Source organism: Cebus imitator, unplaced genomic scaffold (assembly GCF_001604975.1).
Source record: "Cebus imitator isolate Cc_AM_T3 unplaced genomic scaffold, Cebus_imitator-1.0 Scaffold161, whole genome shotgun sequence".
In the NCBI taxonomy this organism is placed as follows: domain Eukaryota; kingdom Metazoa; phylum Chordata; class Mammalia; order Primates; family Cebidae; genus Cebus; species Cebus imitator.
In genome coordinates this window covers 2,379,784-2,402,851 of record NW_016107476.1, presented here as the reverse complement: position 1 = coordinate 2,402,851, position 23,068 = coordinate 2,379,784, and the positions used below count along the sequence as shown (strand labels likewise).

At 40.0% G+C, this 23,068-nt stretch overlaps 2 long non-coding RNA genes across 2 annotated transcripts in view; one reads left to right on the top strand and one right to left on the bottom strand.

The window, feature by feature from the left end:
- LOC119473471 overlaps positions 1 to 7,581 on the top strand; it is a 15,373-nt gene extending 7,792 nt beyond the window's left edge. The window contains exons 2-3 of the long non-coding RNA XR_005202690.1: positions 4,692 to 4,911; positions 6,916 to 7,581. This is a non-coding gene — a long non-coding RNA (uncharacterized LOC119473471). The remainder of the gene's footprint in view (positions 1 to 4,691; positions 4,912 to 6,915) is intronic.
- A 13,831-nt stretch (positions 7,582 to 21,412) lies between these two features.
- The window catches only part of LOC119473466, a 23,983-nt gene continuing 22,327 nt past the window's right edge, over positions 21,413 to 23,068 (bottom strand). Inside the window, exon 3 of the long non-coding RNA XR_005202685.1 lies at positions 21,413 to 21,479. This is a non-coding gene — a long non-coding RNA (uncharacterized LOC119473466). The remainder of the gene's footprint in view (positions 21,480 to 23,068) is intronic.

Below are 23,068 nucleotides of genomic sequence, written 5' to 3'. Positions count from 1 at the left end.
TTTTTAATTGCCTAGGTGTGGTGGCTTTTGCCTGTAGTCCCAGATATTTGGGAGTCTGAGGTGGGTGGATCACTTGAGCCCAGGACGTTGAGGTTGCAGTGAGCCATGAATCCATCACTGCAATCCAGCCTGGGTGACAGAGTAAGACTCTGTCTCAAAAAAACACAAAAAGTTTTGTCAGTGTAGACCCCCAGGGTTCCATAGATAAAGATCAAGCAAAAATGAAGTCATGATAAAAGTTGAATAAATACACAGGAAAATAAGCCACGCTGAGTGAGAGTCAGCAGAAACAATAAATAGATACTAAGTAGTTTGGTTATTATAATTCCCAGATAATACATATAAAACAAGAGATAAAATATATATAAAGTCACAAAAATGTAACAAAAGATACACATCATAAAACTAAGCCAGCACTGAGACTACCAAAAATGACCAAGTAAATTTCAAAAAGAACCAAATAGAGGCTGGGCATGGTGGCTCATGTCTGTAATCCCAGCACTTTGGGGGGCCAAAGTGGGCAAATCACAAGGTCAGGAGTTCGAGATCAGCCTGGCTAACATGGTGAGATCCTGTCTCTACTAAAAATACAAAAAACTTAGCTGGGCGTAGTGGCAGGCACCTGTAATCCCAGCTACTCAGGAGGATAAAGCAAGAGAATTGCTTGAACCTGGGAGGTGGAGGTTGCAGTGAGCTGAGATCGTGCCACTGCACTCCAGCCCAAATAGAAATAACTATCAACTATTTAAATTTTAAAACTCAATGTATAGATAAAACAGACAAACAGAACCAAAGGAAGAATTAGTGAATTGGGTAGTAGATATTAAAAAGCCCCTAGAAATACAGCTCTAAAATATTGGGAGACAAATAATGCAAAATAGAGGTTAAGTCATATTGACAATGGGATGAGAAGATCTACTTTGTAATAGGAGTCCCAAGAAAGAATTTTAAAATGGAAAAAAGACTACATCTGAAGAAAAAACAATTAAGAATATTACAAAATACATATATCAATAGATAAAGGAAATACAATATATACCAAGTAAGATAAATAAAAAGAAATCTAGACCTAGACACACTGTATTGAAACTGAACAACACTAAAAACAAAAATAGGATCTAAAAAGTAGTCAAAGAGAAAGGACATAACCTAGAAACAAAACAGATTGACAGTAGACTCGAGGGAAATGATGAAAGCCATGAGACAATAGGATTCTGATAGCCTATAATTGTTCATTAAAAATTTTATGAACAGGCTGGGTGTGGTGGCTCATGCCTGTAATCCTAGCACTTTGGGAGGCCAAGACAAGTGGATCACTTGAGGTCAGGAGTTCAAGACCAGCCTGGCCAACATGGTGAAACCCTGTCTTTACTAAAAATACAAAAATTAGCTGAGCATGGTGGTGCATGTCTGTAATCCTAGCTACTCAGGAGACTGAGACAGGAGAATAGCTTGAACTCAGGAAACAGAGGTTGCAGTGAGCAGAGATTGTGCCGCTGCTCTCCAGTCTGGGCTACAGAGAGAGACTCCGTCTCAAAAACAAACAAAAAATTGCATGAACAGCAAAAATATCTTTCAAAAATGAAGGCAAGACAGATATTTTAAAACAAACAGATATTGAGTATTTTAAAACAGATATTGAGTGAACCACAAATAGAATTTCTGTATCGTTGATACATAAATATATATATAAATATATTTATATAGAGGAAAATGACCACCATTAAAAAGTATGAGATAGGCCAGGTATGGTGGCTCACACCTGTAATCCCAACACTTTGGGAGGCCAAGGCAGGCGGATCACCTGAGACTGGGAGTTCAAGACCAGTCTGACCAACATGGAGAAACCCTGTCTCTACTGAAAATATAAAAATTAGCCGGGTGTGGTGGCGCATGCCTGTAATCCCAGCTACTCAGGAGGCTGAGGCAGGAGAATCATTTGAACCTGGGAGGCGAAGGTTGTGTTGAGCTGAGATCACGCCATTGCACTCCAGTCTGGGCAACAAGAGTGAAACTCTGTCTCAAAAAAAAAAAAAAAAGTGGGGCCGGGCGCAGTGGCTCACACCTGTAATCTCAGCACTTTGGGAGGCCGAGGCAGGTGGATCACGAGGTCAAGAGATCGAGGCCATCCTGGTCAACATGGTGAAACCCCGCCTCTGCTAAAAATACAAAAAATCAGCTGGGTATGGTGGCAAGTGCCTGTAATCCCAGCTACTCAGGAGGCTGAGGCAGGAGAATTGCCTGAACCCAGGAGGCGGAGGCTGCGGTGAGCCGAGATCGCGCCATTGCACTCCAGCCTGGGTAACGAGACTGAAACTCCATCTCAAAAAAAAAGTATGAGATAAAAGCAAGAATGAGGAAAAAGGAAATTTGTTTACATAGAAATAATCCAACTAAATATCAATACATTTGAAATGAAGAACTAGGATAAAATTTGGTTCTTTGAAAAGAATTAACAAAATGAATGGCCTTTAGAAACTAAGAAAAAAAAAGAAAGAACAAATCAAGAGTATTAGACACACTTAACTACAGTTGGAGCAAAGATTTAAATGAGATTATAGACTAGAATTCTGCTTTTGGCCATGATAAAGTAAGAGTTAGACTTGTCTTCCCAAATCAAAAGACTAAAAACTGAAAAAAATACATGAAACAACCATTTTTAGGTATTGGACAACAGTGATTCTTGAGAAAAGGGAAGCAAATAAATTGATTCCTGTGAATGCCTTGGCTTCTGACTAGAGGAAACTCCCAGGCCACAGGTGAAGGGAGGAAAAACTCAAACAGAGCTCAGTGGTCTCACTGAGTTTACGAGACAACAATCATGGTCCCGAGAGACCGTGGTGGATGGAAGGTGTGGGTTAAGTGCCTAGAGGAAACTATGTGGAGAAAGAGCTACAGGAATCTACAGAAGAGTACTCTTGAGACCTTACTGATTACTAAGCTGCACGTATACAGGGTGGATTTCCACAAGGATAAGTAAAATGAACAAATATTTGAAAAGTACCCATTTGTAAGGCTCCTACAACTGAGAAAAAAGTTGGGCTGTAAAGTGAGAGAGTTAAACAGGGTAATAAGTAATCTAGTCCAAAGTCAGGCCAGAATGTAAAACTTGGAAGGGCCTCTAATCTAGACATGAGAGCTAGTGGCAGCATTTGGCAGAGCAGAGCAGAGATGTTAAATATTTTAGACATAGGCTCCATCATAAAGGAAATCAGTACAAGGGAACCGAGGTGGAGATAAGACTGGACTCTAGTCCCCCAGCAAGAGCCAGGGGATAAAAAGTACTAGCTGTCCAAAGGTACCCATGCCAGGAACTAGTGTCCTGAAACAAAGCAAGAAACACAGGTGTATTAGTCCGTTCTCACACTGCTACAAAGATGCCACCTGAGGCTGGGCAACTTATAAAGGAAAGAGATTTAATTGACTCTCAGTTCGGGTGGCTGGGGAGGCCTCAGGAAACTTAAAATCATGGAGGAAGGTGAAGAGGAAGTAAGGACCCTCTTCACATGGTGGCAGGAGGGAAAAGTACAAGTAGGGGAAATGCCAGACGCTTATAAAACCGTTAGATCTCGTGAGAACTCACTCACTATCACAAGAATAGCATGGGGGAAACCACCCCCATGATCCAATCACCTCCCTCCCTCAAAATGTGGGGATTACACGCCCCTCCTTCCACACGTGGGGATTTACAATTCACAATGAGATTTGGGTGGAGACACAGAGCCAAACCATATCAATAGGGCATTTGAGCAGTTTGAGAATTAGATATGTGGAAATTCAATGGAATATTTGAGAGATCAGGAGAGGCAACTGGTTTATCCTAGTCATCAAGGATTATTCATCTATTGCTGGATGGTGTCTCTTTAGTTCCAAGAGAGAGGTGAGGGATATTTGAAAAAATGACTGGATGATCATTCTGAATACCATAGATAGACCAGGAAGAGCACATTAGCCACAGTAAGTTCTCACCGTTCTGCAGATTAATCTACGGAATTATTGAAGACACATGTTTTACAAGCCTTCTCAGTCACTGCTTAGATATGTTAAATCTTAGCAAAAGAAACCTACAACCTAGTGATGGCAACCTAGTGATGGCACTGATGCTTATATTATTGAACTGCTTTATTTAAATTCTTTTTTGTTATCCTTTTACTTTTATTTTTTTAAGATAGAGTTTTGCTCTTTTTGCCCAGGCTGGAGTGCAATTGTGAGATCTCAGCTCACCGCAACCCCCACCTACCGGGTTCAAGCGATTCTCCTGTCTCAGCCTCTCAAATAGCTGGGATTACAGGCATGCGGCCACCACACCTAGCTAATTTGGTATTTTTAGTAGATATGGGTTTTTTCCATATTGGTCAGGCTGGTCTTGAACTCCAGACCTCAGGTGGTCCTCCCACCTCGGCCTCCCAAAGTGATGAGATTACAGGAGTGAGCCACCATGCCCAGTCATGCTTCATTTAAATTCTTAAGTCACGTACATGATATATCGTTTGTGACTGAAATCCCAATCTAACACTTGTAAGGCATAAAACATTTCTCTAACCACTGGGATGTCAACACTATTTTACAAAAAAAATCAGAAAATAAGCTTCTAATACAAATTATGTTCCTAATATACAGGTAGAGCGCTGTTGCTCATAGTCAGTGGAATACCAAACTCCTAATGGGGTTACATTAATGTTTGATTGCAGATTAAAGCCAGTGGATAAAAGTAAAGGTCACTTTAAAGGAGGATAAAGCTACAGTGTATGTAACCTAGCATAGGTGATTTCAACACTACAGAACTGTGAAGCCTGAAATTCTACAGTAGAGAAGGGTATGAGGAAGACATCACAGGATACCAAAGAGTGTTACAGAGGACCCACAAATAGTCGTGAGCATGAGACGGTGAACAACAAATCCATTTTTGGTGTAGGTAAAATCACTAGTGACACCTTTTTCTTTCTTTTTTCAGCAGTTTGAAGACGTGTCATTCCATTTATTTTTTCAAAGTTTCTGTTTAAAAGACTGCAATTGGTGTTACTGTTGTACCTCTGAAGATAAAGTATATTTTTTTCCTCTGTTAAAAAATGTATTTTGGGGCCGGGTGTGGTGGCTCACGCCTATAATCCCAGCAATTTGGGAAGACAAGGCGGGTAAATCACGAGGTCAGGGGTTTGAGACCAGCCTGGCCAACATGGTGAAACCCTGTCTTTACTAAAAATACAAAAATTAGCTTGGTGTGGTGGTGCATGCCTGTAGTCCCAGATATTGGGGAGGCTGAGGCAGGAGAATCACTTGAACCCAGGAGGCGAAGTTTGCAGTGAGCCTAGACTGTGGCATTACACTCTAGCCTGGATGACAGCAAGACTCCATCTCAAAAAAAATAATGTATTTTTGTAATAGGGTGAGAGTCAGGGTCTCCCTCTGTCACCCAGGCTAGAATGCAGTGGTGTGATCATAGGTCACTGCAACCTCAAACTTCTGAGCTCCCACCTCAGCCTCCCAAGAAGCTTGGACTACAAGAACACCAGGTATGGGATGCCCAGCTAAATTTTTTTTTTTCCTGTAGAGACAGGGTCCAACTATATTGCCCAGACTGATTTCGAACTCCTGACTTCAATGATCCTCCTACCTTGGCGTCCCAAAGGGCTGGGATTATAGGTGTGAGCCATCACACCCAGCCTAAAATGTTTTTAATCTTTGGTTTTCATCAGTTTGGCTATGATATACCTATGTATCAATTTCTTTTATTCTGCTTAGGTTTCACTTATCTTTTAAATCTTTTAAATATTCCTTCTGCTCCCTTCTCTATCCCCACCCCCTCCAATTATAAATATGTTAGATTGCTTATCTATGCCCCACGTCTCCTTTGCTCCATTCTTTTTCTTCCACGATTTTTTCTATGTTTCAATTTGGATCATTTTTATTGAGCTGTCTTCAAATAGATTAACTCTTTCTTTGCTGTGCTGTGCCTGTAAAACTCATCTAAACTGTTCTTAATTTCATATAGTGTCCTTTTCATTTCTAGAATGTGCTTTTGATCTTTCTAGTAGATTCTACCTCTGTTGAATTTCTCTATCTTTTCATGTTTTTCCATATTTTTTCTATTTTGTTTAATTTATTAATTGTAGTTATTCCTAGAGTCCTTGTCAGTTAACTCAAGTATATCAACTATCTGTGACTTTGCTTGTATTGTCTGCTTTTTCTCTTGGTTATTGGCCATATTTTCCTGCTCCTTCACAAATTTTGTAATTTTAATTGCATTCCAAACATTGTATGTAAAGAATTCAGAGGTTTCAGGTTATGTCATCCTCCATGAAATAGGCAGATCACTTCAACTCAAATACGGATCTCTTTTTGTCACTGTTCCTCAAGTGTGGCCCTCCAGGCTTTTGGTTAAGAGCCTGTTGGATCTCCGGTTCTTTGGCTGTTCAGAGTCAGTTCTGCTCTTCAGAGGTTTTGAGTTGAGCTTTTTGCCCTCTGATCCCAGGCAGCTTCAATATTTAACAAATGTCTTGAGGGTAACTAGCCGTGTATTTGTGGCAGGATGCCTCCTCCTAGTGGGACTTGGTCTCCTAAGTACCATGAAATTGGGATATTTCACTCTGCCTCTCTGGCCAAGTCTCCCAGCCTCATGCATCACCGAAGCATTAGCATATGCTCCTATGTGTTCAGTTCTAACTAGTTTACAATCTGTCGAGCCAGCCCCATGCAAGCACCAAGAGTCCCGCCCCCTAGCCCAGCATGATTCTTAGTCTTCACTCAGAACTAATAAATATCTCCTGGGAGGAAAATGGCCAGAGATAGTCAACTCCCTTAGGAAGTACTCCCCTCTCTCTGAAATGTTAGTTCATATAGGGGTCAATGTTTCCATAGCTCTCTCACTAAATCTTTTGCACCATGATTTTGGTAACTTATCTTTCTTTTCCTTAGGTGTTGCAGCAAGAGCACTGGTCTGCTATGACCTGCTGCATTCTACCTGGAAGTACAAGTCAGAAGTCAGCCTGTCATATTTTTTTCAAAAGATGATTTGTCAAAATGAGACTTCATTCATAAAATCAGTCTGGCTGGGCACAGTGGCTCATGCCTGTAATCCTAGCAGCTTGGGAGGCTGAGGTAGGTGGATAGCTTGAGCCCAGGAGTTTGAGACCAGCCTGGGCAACATGGCAAAACCCCACCTCTACAAAAAATACAAAAATTACCCAGATGTACTGTCACACACCTGTGGTCCCAGCTACTCGGCAGACTGAGATAGGAGGATCACCTGAGCCCAGGAGGTTAAGACTGCCCTGAGCCAGGATTGGGCCACTGCACTCCAGTTTGGAGGACAGTGAAACTCTGTCTCAAAACAAACAAACAAACAAACAAAAGCTCTCAATCTGTTCAAATAGGCAGATTGTCTTCCATAATCTTTCCACCGTGATCTTGCCTTGTGAAGTTTCTACTACCCTGATGCTACATAATTAAGGTATATCGTTGTCACTGTCTTTCTAAATTTGTTGTTCGTTACTTCCTTGCCCCCCCATTCATCATCCAGACATACATTTTAATAATATCAAACTCCTTGTAGTTCCCCTAAATAAATCATGTTGTTTCCCTTACCTGAAGTGCCCATCCCTTTTTTTATTTTCATCACTAACTCCTCTCATCTTTCCAGAGCGTTCCACCAGGAGCGTTCTTGTTCCTCCCATTCTTTGTTCCTCCAGCTCCACTCACTGTTCTGTGTCACCCCATCTTGTGGACTACACTGTGTTAAAAAGATTTGTTTACTGATTTGATTCTTCCCTCTGCTACACCCCCTGTCACAAAAATGGGCCCCTTAAAAGCAGAAATTTTGCCTCACTGGTCTCTAGCACCCAGTGGAGTATTGGTGTGAATGTCGGTGGAACTGTACTCTCTCCAGCGTGCATTTTGTTCCAGGAAGACTAGCTAATAGCAGGAGTATTAGAAGCCTCGTCTTCAGGCTATTTGACATTGATTTTTTTAAACACATTTCCTGAGGTCTCATCAGTGCCAGAATATGAAAAAAATAATCATTCTTCTCCGACTAAAGTGGAATCACCAGTGATTTATTCTCTCCTTAATCAGTAATATTAGCTAACATTTATATAGCCATCATGAGGTTCCAACCACTTTAAACATATCATCTTATTTCATATCTAGAACCACCTTCAGAGGTAGATACTGTTGTTACCAGTTTACAGAGGAGGAATCTGAAGCACAGAGAGGTTAAGTAAGTGGCAAGCTAGAATCTGGATACAGGTTGTCTGGTTCCAGGGACTGAGCAGGTAGTCACTAGGCTATGCGGCGTGACTTCTTGCTTTCCTTGCCCTTTTTTCTTAAATGTTTAATTACATAAGTAGTATATCAATACATTTAAGTTGTCAAAAATTCAGAAACAAAGCAAAATCTCACTACTGTTTGACGGGCATCATTCTAGATCTTTTTCTTTACGTACATATATACATTATGTGTATGTACATATACACAAAGAAGTATGTATTTTTATGTAACTGGATTATGCTTTTTCTATAGATTTGTTTTCATTTAACATATCTTAAAGGTCTTTTCATATCGATGCATATAGATCTATTTTATTCTTTGAATGCTGCATAGTATGGATATATTCCATAGCATGGGTGTAATATAGTTCAGGGAACCATTTTCCTTTTGCCAGTCATTTATGTTGTTGCTGATTTCACTGTTACAAACCAGGCTGCACTAAATATGCTTGAGCGTGTCTCTTCACATTCATGCAAATATATGCCTAGGAAAGATCCTTAGAAATAAAGTCATTAGGATGAAGTTTGTGTTGATTTTTTTTAAATGGTGACTCACATCTTGCCTTCCAGTGAGGCTGTGTCTTTTATTCTTTCATCATTCACATGTTAAAAGGGTTGTGTACACTTGGTTGAATTTATGGCAGAGTAAAAAAAATAATAATAAAGCAAATAAAAGGGCTGTGGCTGGAGGTTTTCCAGGAAATCAACTCTCTATATAAGGAAAGCCAAGGCCTTCTCTCTTCTGCACCTCATCTTTAGGAAAGAGGAATTTTGATCTGAGTTGCAGAATAAACAGGGTCCTTGAGAACATACAATGGGATTCCCGAAAAAGAAGGTGGCAGGCAAGAGGAAAGTGAATCTGCGGGAAAAAGAATCAAGTGAGTCTGTCCAAAGACAAAATTACAACTCATTTAGGTAAAGATCTTAATAGGCTTTTATCAGTGATTCTAGAATCGGGCAACAACTCAATCTGTAAATGAGCTGAACAGAGAAGGTTGGCTTTACAGGCAGAAAGGGCTGGGGAAGCAGACCCAGAGAACAAAAAGTGGATTGGTCATTTTGAAGTTGCTTTCCTCCTAAAGGTTAAAGTAGAAAGGACTTCCTTATCATGCCAGGTAAAACTGGTCTGTCTGGGGATTTGGTGCTCTCTCTCTCTCTCTCTGATTCCTTGGAAGGTCAGATCAACAACTTAGTTTTGGTTTGGTGGTGTGAAACTTCAGCAGGAGTGATTCCATTTTGCTTCAGTCTGTTGGGCCCAGTGCGAGAGCTCAGTAGAAACCAATGGCCTCATGTAAATTTTCCTTCACAGGTCAAAGCTTTCTTACTTCTCTTAAGTTGTTCTTTTTCTATATATTTTAACTGCATGGTAAAACAAGGCCTGGGAGTGAGCCCTTACCCCTTAAAGACCACAGTGGATAGGGCAGTTCAAGGTGAAAGTTCAGGAAGATTTTGTTCTAGGTCCTTAAGGGAGACCAAGAGACTGGAGAGGGTGGGGCTACAGGTTTGTGTGAAAGTAGAACGCAATTGCCTGGAGGGCCCCTTGTAGATACATCCTCAAGGCTACAGAAAGGTTACTGCTCCTGAGAAACAACCAACAAGTATTTGAACAAATTTCTTGCCTTTAATGGTTTTTAAATCTGATGCCAGTACTAATGTTATTTAAATGTTATATTGCTTGTGTACTCTTCTTAGAATTGTAAAGTGATGCTACTCCCTAAATCACCCCTACATAAAAAAACATAATGGGCTGTATGCAGTGGCTCATGTCTGTAATCCCAGCATTTTGGGAGGCCTAGGCGGACAGATCGCTTGAGCTCAGGACTTCAAGACCAGCCTGGGCAAGATGGTGAAACCCCGTCTCTACCAAAAATACAAAAATTAGCCAGCCATGGTGGTACATGTCTGTGGTCCCAGCTACTTGGGAGGCTAATGCAGGAGGATCACTTGAGCCCAGGAGGTGGAGGTTGCAGTAAGCCAAGATCGCGCCACTGTACTCCAGCCTGGGTGACAGAGTGAGACCCGGTCTTAAAAGAAAAAGAAAAAGAAAAAGAAAAAAACACATATGTGTGTGTGTGTATGTATATAGGTGTGTGTTTATGTGCCTGTATATATGTGTATATATACATATATATGCATACGTGTATATATATATAATGCACCAACCTTCTACTTGCCCTAGGTGCTCTAACGATTGAAAAGCTTTATTTTTAATATAATATGACAGTTGCAGAACTCTCTGACATCAAACTAAGTGACTAAATTTAGAAGCATATAACCAGAGCCTTGTTAGCATCACAGTCTGACCAATTAAATCACCAAAATCTAAACATGCTCTTTCTACATCTGTTTGATCAGGAAAAACAAGAGGCACTTGTGGTCTAATAGTTTTCTTAGTGCTCTTGTCTTTTATCCTATTTGGATCACCATACATGTTTCAGTTCCTACCAGCAATATTCACTCCTTCCTTTACCAGTACATTCTTAATAAACCAGAGCATAAAAACTAGGGATGTCCTGCTTAAATCAGCTTACCCATCTGTGAAACTAGGAAGTGAGAATATCCTGAGCTTTAACACAGTCACCTTCAGGACACAAGTCTTTATTTAGGAACTATGGAATGTTATAAATTAAATTAAATTGAAAAATAGTAGCAAAAAAAAATTCTTCAACATATACCCTGCACCAGGCCTCATGCTAAGAACTTTTTAATGCTTTTTCATTATTCATTCCTATTAGATAAATCCTTAGGAATACAGTTTCATTTATTCAGTCAATCAGGAAATAAGGGGCTAGAATAAAGAACAATGGAAAGGGTAAATTTAAATTGATTTTGTAATAAAAGGAACACAAGGAACTACCCACAGGAAGAGAAAGAAAAGATCATTTCAGGCTCAGTATGTACATACAAAAGCTATATGTGGGGTGCAGGGGAAGCCTGGCATGTTTAGAGACTAGGAAGCCAAAGTCTTGAACAGAACATACATGAGCTTAAATAATCACACTTCAAAAGTTGAAGAGAGGTAAGCAGAGACCAGTTCGAAAACCTGAAAGAATTTTTTAAACTAAATGCAATGAAAGGCCATTTAAAGACTTCAAGCAGACAATACCTATGTAACAAACCTCACATTCTGCACATGCATCCCAGAACTTAAAGCATAATAAAATTTAAAAAGCTTTAATGAATATAAGAGCTATTAGAGAAATGTAAAAAAAGACTTTTAAGCAATGGTGTGATCTCCTCCACATGTTATGATCACTTTTTACTGCTACATGGAGAATGGATTTGGGGGGAAGAAGAATCGAAGTTCAGAGATCAGTTTGGAGCTGTTACAGTAATTGAGCTGAAAGATGATGGTAGCTCAAAATACGATGGGAATAAAGCTGAAGAAAAACAATAAGAGGAACAAGCTATTTTGGAGGTAGAATTGACAGGATTTGCTGATGGATTAGACATGAAGTTGAGGAACAGGGAAGACCCATGGATGATGCTTAGGTTTCTGGCTTCAGTGACCTAGTATATTGTGGTTCCGTTTGCTGAAATGGAGAATGTTGGGATGGGGAAGACCAGAAAGGGAAAGGTTTGGCCGGTCCCAGTGGTTCACACCTCACACATCACAACACTTTGGGAGGCTGAGGCAGGTGGATCACTTGATGTCAGGTGTTCAAGACCAGCCTAGCCAACATGGTGAAATCCCGTCTCTACTAAGAACACAAAAATTAGCCGGGTGTGGTGGCGGGTGCCTGTAATCCCAGCTATTCGGGAGGCTTAGGCATAAGAATCGCTTGAACCCGGGAGGCAGAGGTTGCAGTGAGCTGAGATTGCACTCCAGCCAGGGTGACAGAGTGAGACTTTACCTCACACACACACACAAACACACACACACACACATACAAAGTGAAAGGTTTTATGGAACTAAGTTTTGTCAGTGAGTTTGAGATGTCTGCTCTAAGACCCCCAGTACAAATTTAAATGAGTGGTTCCATGTTTGAGTTCAAATCTTTGAGGAGAGGTCTGGGCTGCAGATACAAATCCAAAATTGATCCACATAGTGGTAGTATTTGAATACATAGAAACTAGTGAGATCATTTATGGAGCTAGAGCATGAAAGGAAGAAGAATGCTAACATGTAATGGTGGGATAGGGGAGCTAAAAGAAAATCAGGAGGGGGTAGTATTGAATAAACAACAACAAAAATAGCATCCTATGAAGGGGAAAATGGTCCCCTATATCTCTTGGTGTGCAGGTAAGTGTTTAGCATGTGGCTATCGGGAAAAAAAGGCCCTGACTTATAGCATTTGCTGATTTTTGTGGTGTAAATACTGTCACTGTGGCCAATAATTTCAAGCCACCAACACTCCTTCACTGAACTTGGAAAGAAATGTCTGCAATTAGCTGTCCAGTATCACTTCTGCAGCGTGCCAGGGCAACACAGCTGCTGAGAGGGAGCATAAGAAAGAGAAGGAAAATGTGCACTGAACTTGGCAACACGCAGGCCATTAGTGACCTTTGTGAGAGTCATTTCTGGACAATAGGGACAGAAGCCAGATTATAGTAGGTAGAGGAATGCAGTGAGGGTAAGAAAGGACAATACACGCTTTTCTGAAGAAATGGATGGGCCTGGCGCACTGGCTCATGCCTATAATCCTAGCACTTTGGGAGGCAGAGATGGGCTGATCACTTGAGGTCAGGAGTTTGAAACCAGCCGGGACAACATGGTGAAAGCCTGTCTCTACTAAAAATACAAAAAAGCAAGCCAGGCATGGTGGCAGATGCCTGTAATCCCAGCTATTCAGGAGGCTGAGGTAGGAGAATTGGTTGAACTCGGGAGGCAGAGGTTGCAGAGAGCTGAGATTGTGCCACTGTATTCTAGTGTGGGAAACAGCAGGAGAAAGGAAAGGAAAGAGAAAGGGAAGGAAAGGAAGAGAGAAACAAGAAAGAAGGGAGGGAAGAGAGAAAGAAGAAAGAAGGGAGGGAAGGAGGGAGGGAAAGGAAGGGAGGAACAAAAAGAAGGAAGAAAGGAGGTAAGGGAGGAAGGGAGGGAGAAAAGAAAGAAAGAAAAGAAAAAGAATGAATGAAAGAAAGAAATAAAAGAAAGAAAGAAGAGAGAGAGGAAGGGAGGAAGAAAGAAAGGAAGGGAGGAAGGGAGGGAGGAAGGGATGGTCACTGGAGGGGAAGGTAAGTCAAAATTTAAAATAAATAAACTCATTGAGATTAAGAGGCTTACTGCAAGGTGCACTGAATAAGTGGAGGGGGTAGAATTTGAACTCAGATTTGTCTGATTCCAAAGCTTATGCCTTATTATGGGTTTCCTGAGCCACAGAGAAAAAAAAAAATGTAAGCTGCCTAAACATTGAATTGCAGATGATTTTTCTATTTACACTTTTCTGTGTTTTCTAATTTTTTCATTGAGACTAATTTACTTTCATATTCATAAAAATGATTAATAGATTTTATACTTGCAGAGTAAGTGCTGGAATACAGCAAAGTGTAAGGAAACCATTACTTAGTCAACTTCAACAGAAATAACATATTAACATAAACAGTGCCACCTCATACAAAGTTTATTTTTCAGATTAATATTTAAACTTCCATTCTATTTTACAGTTTATAAATCAACACACATTAAAATATCTGTGAACTAAAATACCTAAAGGTGCCACCTTCGAAACTCATGTTCATAGATTCTAAGGTGGCCTTTCAACATCAGCTAAGGGAAGGCGCTGTGTCCTGTGTTTTGTGTAGTGCTGAGTACACTGTCACAGCTCAAAAGGTAATGAATAATGGTAGAAAGTGATGTAACTTCCTTTTAAAAAAATTCAAGTATCTTGTATTGAAATTCCAAAGGAATTAGAATTATTCTTCTCTAGAATACCATATATAATAATGGAATAAGTTACTTAAAGACTTTATTGGATCTCATGGGGATGTTTTCTCCTTTGACTTTGTAAGAAAACAAATCTCTGTGATAAGAAGAGCATTCTTAGTATAATGGGTAGGGGGGCATGGGTGTAGATGTAAGAGATAACGGAGGTCCTATTTTTACATAATTCTATATTATCCATGTATAAATACAATTATAAGGTTACAGTTGTATTTTTGGATTAAATTTTAAATTATTATAATAATAGTTTTGAGTGAATATAAAATCTCATACTAATGGAAATAGCTTTCTGGTTTGTTTTGTTTTTTAGTTTTGAGACGGAGTCTCGCTCTGTTGCCCAGGCTGGAGTGCAGTGGCATGATCTCAGCTCACTGCAACCTCCACCTCCTGGGTTCAAGCCATTCTCTTGCCTCAGCTTCCCAAGTAGCTGGGATTATAGGTGCCTGCCACCATGCCCGGATCATTTTTGTATTTTTAGTAGAGATGGGGTTTCACCATGTTGGCCAGGATGGTCTTGAACTCCTGACCTCAGGTGATCCATCTGCCCTGGCCTCCCAAAGTGCTGGGATTACAGGCATGGGCCACTGCACCTGGCTGGAAATAGTTTTTTAAGAGCATCAATATAATTATTTCTTTTTCTTCTTAACACCTGCATCTAGTACAATTACATTTAGTTTTTTAAAAGACATCGATTGCTATTTGAAAAAGAGAGAAAAGTATATTATTTGCAGATCATTTAATTGTCTACTGGAAAATCCAAGAGTATTTACGGTAATACTACTTGAACTAATAGAGTATGGTCTGAAGCAAAAATAAACATACAAAAATCAATAGCTATGTACACAGAAGAAGTAGTCTGTTAGAAAATATGAGGAGAAAAGATCCCATTTAAAATATCATGAAAAGCTACAAAATACCTCAAAATATCCTTAGAAGTATAAAAGGACTACACTTCACCAGCGTTAGACATCCAGATTTGAATATTTGACGGTAGGTTGTGTAAAAGATGAGGACTGAATTATATTTAGTTTTGAGCACCTTCAAATTTATTTTTATTTTGTGTAAACTTCATTTATATAATTTTAAGACCCATATTAATAGAGGGATTAAACAGTATTAAACTTGTAGAGTATAATATTAAACACCTTTGTTGGAACTCCTTTAAAATTATTTGATAAGACTGCCACCTACAGGTGGCAAGAAAAGCAGAGTGCCTGAAATGTATTTACCACTTACTATGCATCAAGCATTACATTAAGAAACCTAGGCTGGGCGTGGTGGCTCATGCCTGTAATCCCAGCATTTTGGGAGGCTAAGGCTGGCGGATCGCCTGAGGCCAGGAGTTCAAGACCAGCCTCCCCAACATGGTGAAACTCCATCTCTACTAAAAATACAAAAATTAGCCCGGCGTGGTGGCATGTGCCTGTAATCCCGGCTACTCTGAGGCTGACGCAGAAGAATCCTGGAACCCGTGAGATGGAGGTTGCAATAGGCCGAGATTGCCCCTACCACACTCCAGCTTGGGTGACAGTGAGACAACAAAAAAAAAAAAAAAAAAAAAAAAAAAAAAAAAAAAAAAAAAAAAAAAAAAAAAAAAAAAAAAAAAAAAAGCCTAGTAAGGTTGCCAGATAAAATACAGGAGGCTCACATGAAATTGAAAACAACCAAAACTTTTTGGTTTAAGTATGTACCAAATATTGCATAGGATACACCAATACTAAAAAAAAATATTTATTGTTTATCTGAAATTCAAATTTAACAGGGCATTCTGTAGTTTTATTTGCTAAATATAGCAGCCCTTAAAAATGCAGATAATGGCCAGGTGTGGTGGCTCACGCCTATAATCCCAGCATTTTGGGAGGCTGAGATGGGCAGATCATGAGGTCAGGAGTTCCAGACCAGCCTGACTAATATGATGAAACCCCATCTCTACTAAAAATAGAAAAATTAGCCAGGCGTGGTGGGAGTGTTGGTAGTCCCAGCTACTCAGGAGGCTGAGGCAGAAGAATCACTTGAACCTGGGAAGTGGAGGTTGCAGTGAGCTGAGATCACACTGCTGCATTCCAATCCGGGCAACAGAGTGAGAATACAACTCAAACAAAAAAAAAAAAAAAAATGCAGATAATGATGTTGGCCATACTCTGCTGCTTAAAACCTTTCGATGGCCTCTATGTCTCAGGAGAGGGTCCAAGCATCTTAACAGGCATGTACGACCATTCATGTCTGTGCTCCCATCTTGTTCCTTAACTACCTTAGCATGTGCTTCCCATTGCCATCAAAATCTTTTTAAAAAATATTTTATAACTTTTACTTTAAACTTGGGGTACTTATACAGGATTGTTCCATAGGTAAACTCATGAACTAATTTACACTCCCACCAGAAGTGTATAAGTGTTCCCTTTTCTCCACAACCTCATCAGCATCTGTTATTTTTTTACTTTATAACAATAGCCATTCTGACTGGTATGAGATGATATCTCATTGTAGTATTGATTTACATTTCTCCAATGATTATGACATTGAGCATTTTTTCATATGGTTGTTGGTCGCATGTATATCTTCTTTTGAATAGTGTCTGTTCATGCCCTATGTCCACTTTTTTAAAGGGTTGTTTGTTTTTTGCTTGTACATTTGTTTAAGATTCTTTTTTTGGAGACAGAGTCTCACTCTATCCCCCTGGCTGGAGTGCAGTGGTGTGATCTCAGCTTACTGCAACCTCTACCTCCCTAGTTCAAGCGATTCTCATGCCTCAGCCTCCTGAGTAGCTAGGCTTACAGGCGCATGCCACCACACCTGGCTAATTTTTGTATTTTTGGTAGAGATGGGGATTTGCCATGTTGGCCAGGCTGGTCTCAAACTCCTGACCTCAGGTGATCCGCCTGCCTCAGTCTTCCAAACTGCAGGGATTACAGGCATGAGCCACTGGCCTGGCCTCAAGTTTCTTGTATATTCTGGATATTAGATCTTTGTTAGATGTATAGTTTGCAAATATTTTCTCCAGACATCAAAATCTTTCTTTTGCTTAGGTCGTTTGGCCTGAAATATAGAGGTTCCTGTATGTCTGTCTTTTAATGTTGTTCATGATAATTTTAATACTTAATCGCATCTTCCCTTTGGACTTTTAAAGTGAATGTCAAAAGCATAGGAGCAGGCTGTGATTAATTAACATATTACTTCAAGAAGAAAAAATTAGTGAGAACACACAACTTATATAAAAACATTATCTTTGAAAGACATTGGAAAACATTTTATTTCTTGTTTACTTTGTGTTCTTGTGTAAATATCAAAGAGAGAAAAACCCTAGTGAATTTAATTGCATGTATGTGTGTTTCTCTGGCTATATAATTTTCAAGACCCTATGGAATATGAAAATATAAAGCCTCTTGTTCAAAAATTACTAAAAATTTCAACATGGTAACAGAACAGCATTAATCTAAGTGTGGACTCTTCTGAGTGCAGGGCCCTGGCTGCACGGGTCACATTTCCCATGAATCATTTTATTTTTCTCCCCAACTTAATTGGTTCAGAATTGAGGTTTCTCTAAGGAAATTTTCTTTTTATTTACACTAGAAGTATGTGAATGATTTAAAATTCATGATGTGTTGAGATCATGCTAAATGGGCCTACCAAATAAGAAGAAAATAAAGCTTGTAAGAATGTGGACTTTGGCTGGGCACAGTGGCTCACACCTGTAATCCCAGAACTTTGGGAGGCTGAGGAAGGTGGATCACCTGAGGTTAGGAGCTTGAGATCAGCCTGCCCAATATGGTGAACCCCATCTCTACTAAAATTATAAAAATTAGCTGCATGTGGTGGTGGGCACCTGTAATCCCAGCTACTTGGGAGGCTGAAGCAGAAGAATGGCTTGAACCCAGGCGACAGATGTTGCAGTGAGCCAAGATTACGCCACTGTGCTCCAGCCTGGGCAACAGAACAAGACTCCATCTCAAAAAATAATAAAAATAAAATAAAATAAAAAAGAATGTGGACTTGGCAGTCAATTCAAAGTCTGACTGCATGGCTGCCTTCAAAGACTCAAGGGTTGGCTTCAGGGACACACAAACACCCTCAAATTGTAATTAAAATTGTGTGTGTGTGTATTTGTATATGCCTTTTTCAGGGAAGAGCTTTTATCTGATTCTCAAAGGAATCAGTAATCCCAAAAAGCTTAGGGACCACTGTTCTATGACATTATTTATCCTTTTTTTAAAAAAGAAACCTGTGGCAAATCATGATGTGCTTTAATTTTGTTTATTCGTTTATTTATTTTACAGATGGGGTGTCACTGTCTCCCAGGCTGAAGGGTAGTGGTGTGATCATAGCTCACTGCAGCCTCAAACTCCTGGGTTAAACCGCTCCTGCCACATAAGCCTCCCGAGTAGCCAGGACTACAGGTCTGTGCCACTGCACAGGGCTACTTTAAAAAACTTTTTTTTTTTTTTTTTTTTGTAGAGACAGGGTCTTGCTTTGTTGCCCAGGTTTATCATCTGCTTTTAAAGGCCTCTGCTGCTGGCTGGTTTAAAAACTTTAAATACAAGGAGTTGTGCAGATTTTTTAAATTATTCTTATTCCAACATATAAAAAGAAAAAACCATGAAAAGAGAAATATAGGAATAAACACAATAAGAAACCCAATCAGAGAAATGAAATCTAAAAGGAATCCTTACGCTCTAGCTGCTACCATCAGAAAATTTGAGAGATCATAAAATTGACCTTTCATTGCAGTATACCTTATGTAATCATGTGATTAATAATATTATCATATTTATTAAGCACTTACCGTGTGCCTGGCACTGTCTCAGTAATCATTTACCACTCTTAACTTACTTAATCCTCTTAACAATTCTATAATCCCCACTGTAGAATTGAGGAATCAGAAGCAAATAGAGGTTAAGAATTTCGGCTGGGCACCGTGGCTCACACCTGTAATCTCAACATTTCGGGAGGCCAAGGCTGACAAATTGCTTGAGTTCAGGAGCTCAAGACGAGCCTAGGCAACAAAGTAAGACCACATCTCTACAAAGAAGACAAAAATTAGCTGGATGTGGTGGCACGTGCCCGTGGTCCCAACTACTTGGGAAGCTGAGGTGGGAGGACGGCTTGGGCCTGGGAGGGAGAGGTTGCAGTGAGCCAAGATCACACCACTGTACTCTACCCTGGGTGACAGAGCCAGACCATGTCACACACAAAAAAGAATCTTGCCCAAGGACACAGAGTAAATGGTGGAGACAGGTTTTGAATTGGTCACAAAGTTAATATTCTTATAAGCTTTATTTCCTTCTTGATTATTAGTAGGTCCACTTAGCAAGATACATCAGATAGCTTTCACTTAATAGATATCAAGAATAAAGAAGTAGAATAAAGAACTGAGAATTCCTCCTTCCAGACAACGTTTTCCCTTGGCTTCCTGGACACCACTGCTTTGTGGTTCTTCCTACCTCGTACCGGCTGCTCCTTCTTACTGTCTTTCTGTGGGATTCTCCTCTTCTCCTTTTTAGGCCTTGATCCTCTTCTTCCCTCCATCCTTGGACACTCCTTGGGTAAACCAATCCAATCCCATAACTATAAATACTGTCCATATGTTAATGATTTTCAGATTTATATTTCCATCTTGGACCTCTCCCTTGAATCCAGATTCTATATTCAGCTACTTTCTCAATGTCTCCATGTGGAGATCTGATATAATTTGAATCTGTGTTCCCACCTAAATTTCATGTTGAAATGTAATCCCCAGCTGGGTGCAGTGGCTCGTGCCTGTAATCCCAGCACTTTGGGAGGCCGAGGCAGGAAGATCACCTGAGGTCTGGAATTCAAGACCAGCCTGGTCAACATGGTGAAATCCCATCTCTACTAAAAATACAAAAATTAGCCAGGCGTGGTGGCACACACCTGTAATCCCAGCTACTTGGGAGGCTACTGAGGTTTCTAAAAAATGAGACACAACTTTTCTGAGGTTTCTGACAAATGAGTACCATCGGTAGTTGAGGATACATATTTGTGTTTTGTGGGGGGTTTCTTGGTGCTGGTGTTTTTTAATGCTGAAATTTTGTAAAATAAAATTCAAACTACATACTAACCTTTTTAATATAAAGTAGTACTTTATCTAAAGCAAGCTTGACCCACAGTTAATTAGCTGGATCATAGCCAGGAAAGTGCTAAAATGTCAAGGAAATGAAAATTGTCTTTCTATGACTCTCAGGAGTATAAGTAAAACTAAGGAATAGCTGAAAAATCTATTTTTTCAAGTATAGTGAGAAAAAAATACAGAAAAACATTCAAGAATCTCCCTAATGCTGAGAATATATGACAGCAAATTAACTTCCTGACTGTAATGAGGAATAATTGGACATACATCTGAATTTTTGTGAGATTTAATGAGACTGGAACCTTGAATGCACTTGAGATTAATTTTTTAAAGATTCTATGTTCTAGTGAAATTTAAACCTACCCTCTCACTTTTCTAGTTATGTTTTTAAGGAAGAAAAAAATAAAAATATCATATAATCAAATTTTTAAAAACTAAGACCCAGATTATAAATCAAAGGGTCACATAAATGTTCTCTGGCCTAATAGTCACGTGCATACAAATGGTAGAGTCTATGGCATGCAAATAGAAGACACAAAGTGCCTTTCGGCAATCTGCCCTTCTGTGAATATTACATTTAAGGGAATAGGCAGAATGCAGACACTAGACCCTGTCATGAATTCACCACACAGGAAGGTCAGACTTACAGTGAAGAGTTTAAATGGGATTAACTAATACCAGCTCCACTATGTCATTCCTGTCAAGTGGTCAAAATAAGGCAAGTAGAAATTACACTTCTGGGCTGGGCACAGTAGCTCACACCTGTAATCCCAGCACTTTGAGAGGCCAAGGCAGGCGGATCATCTGAGGTCAGGAGTTCGAGACCAGCCTGGCCAAAATGGTGAAAATCTGTCTCTACTAAAAATATTTAAAAATTGGCCAGGCATGGTGGCACGCACCTGTAGTCCCAGCTACTTGGGAGGCTGAGGCAGGAGAATCGCTTGAACCTGGGAGGCGGAGGTTGCAGTGAGCTGAGATCACACCACTGCACTCCAGCTTCGGTGATAAGAGTGAGACTCCATCTCAAAAGAAAAAGAAAAGAAATTACATTTCTGATTTTACCACTTGGCTGTTGCACATTCCTGAATTAATCCTCTCAATTCTTCTAGAAATTATGGCAAAAAGATGTAAGCCTGCTTTAGAAATACTTATGTATTACAATGTGATAGGGATGAGGAAATTACTTATCTTACTAAATATTACTCCATATTCCATGAGGAAGCATGTCCCAATTTTCATTTTATTTTGCCTATAAAAAAGCAAAACGATGATCAATTCAATATTTTCAGGTAGTTATGACCACCTCCTGAATTTATGGGCATCCACTACAAAAGGAGACCTAGATATCCTCAGATATGTGAGATCTTACAGAACCTTGAGAGTCAAGAGCCCTGTGTTCTCACTTCATTTTGGGCACTAACCAGCTTTGTGACTTTGGATAAGCTTCAAAATTTTTCTGTATTATTTATCTATGGCTGCTTAACAAATTACCCCAAGCATAGAGGCTTAAAACAACAAACATATTATCTCACAGTTTCTGTGGGTTAGAAATTCAGGAATAGCGTAACAGTTCCCAGAGGACTCAGGGATTCTCAAGAGGTTGCAATAAAGATGTCAGCTGGAACTGCTGTCATCTGAAGGCTTGACTGGGGTAGGGGGATCTGCTTCTAAGCTCACTCATATGGTTGCTGGCAAGAGGCTTCAGTTCCTTGCCATGTGGGTCTCTCCAAGGTTGTTCATGATATGGCAGCTGGCTTCCTCCAGAGTGATGACCTAAGAACAAGAGGGCAACTAGACAGGAGTGAACAGTAGCCTTTAAACCTAATCTCAGACATAACATATTTCTGCTGTATTCTACTCTTCACATAAACTGACCCTGGTACACTGCAGGAGGGTACTACACATGGGTATGGAATATCATACAGTAGGGATCACTGGGGGATATCTTGGAGGCTAGCTACTGCTCTCTGAACCGTCTCTTTATCCATAGAGTGAGATCTTTGAACTACATGATCTTTGAGGTTGGCAAACTCTTCTCTGCCCAGTGCTACCCCCAGACCTTGCTTTTCTACTCTCATGTCAAAATTCCTGCTTCTTTTAGCTTTAAGCCATTTGACAATACCAACCTCTACCCCACCTTGTTGCTGTTATTTGTAGACTTCTGGGCCATGAGACAATTGTTCTCCTCACTCCAAGTCCTGCCATCACTCTAGGACTTCCATGTCCTCGTGGATGACCCATCCCAAACCATGAACTTTCAGCTCCTTGACATTCTCATCTCTAATGCCTTTCCCATCCACTCCATTTCAGTACCCATCACCCACATCAACACCCTAAATTTGTCATCACCAAAACTGTTTAACTTCATAAACAACAAATCCAATCATCTCAACTCTCTCACTGTAACTTCCTATTCTTCCAATTCTCTCATCAACTATTCCCAAGAGATAGGTCCCCAGACCTTATTGGAACCTCCAAGAAATTGTCACTTCTACTTTCTCCGTATCAGCTCCCTCCTGTCTTCATTTCCACTTCATATCAGATTTTAAAGTCCATCCCTTGAGCCACTTTCTGAACAGATTCTTCAATTCCTTTAACTCATAGTCCTTTCTTCACACCTGAAAGGAAAAACCTTAGTTTTGATTGATTTCTAATGACTACCTTTCTATTACCGACAACCAGGTTACTGAAGGTTGCTGGAGAAAATCACATAACAGTATAGATTGGATACATGGTAATCAAATTCCAAAGCTGCCCACTAGTTTCACAGTCAATGTTTCCCTAGGTAGCACTCCAGCCTGGGTGACAAAAGCAAGACCCCATCACAAAAAAGGAAAA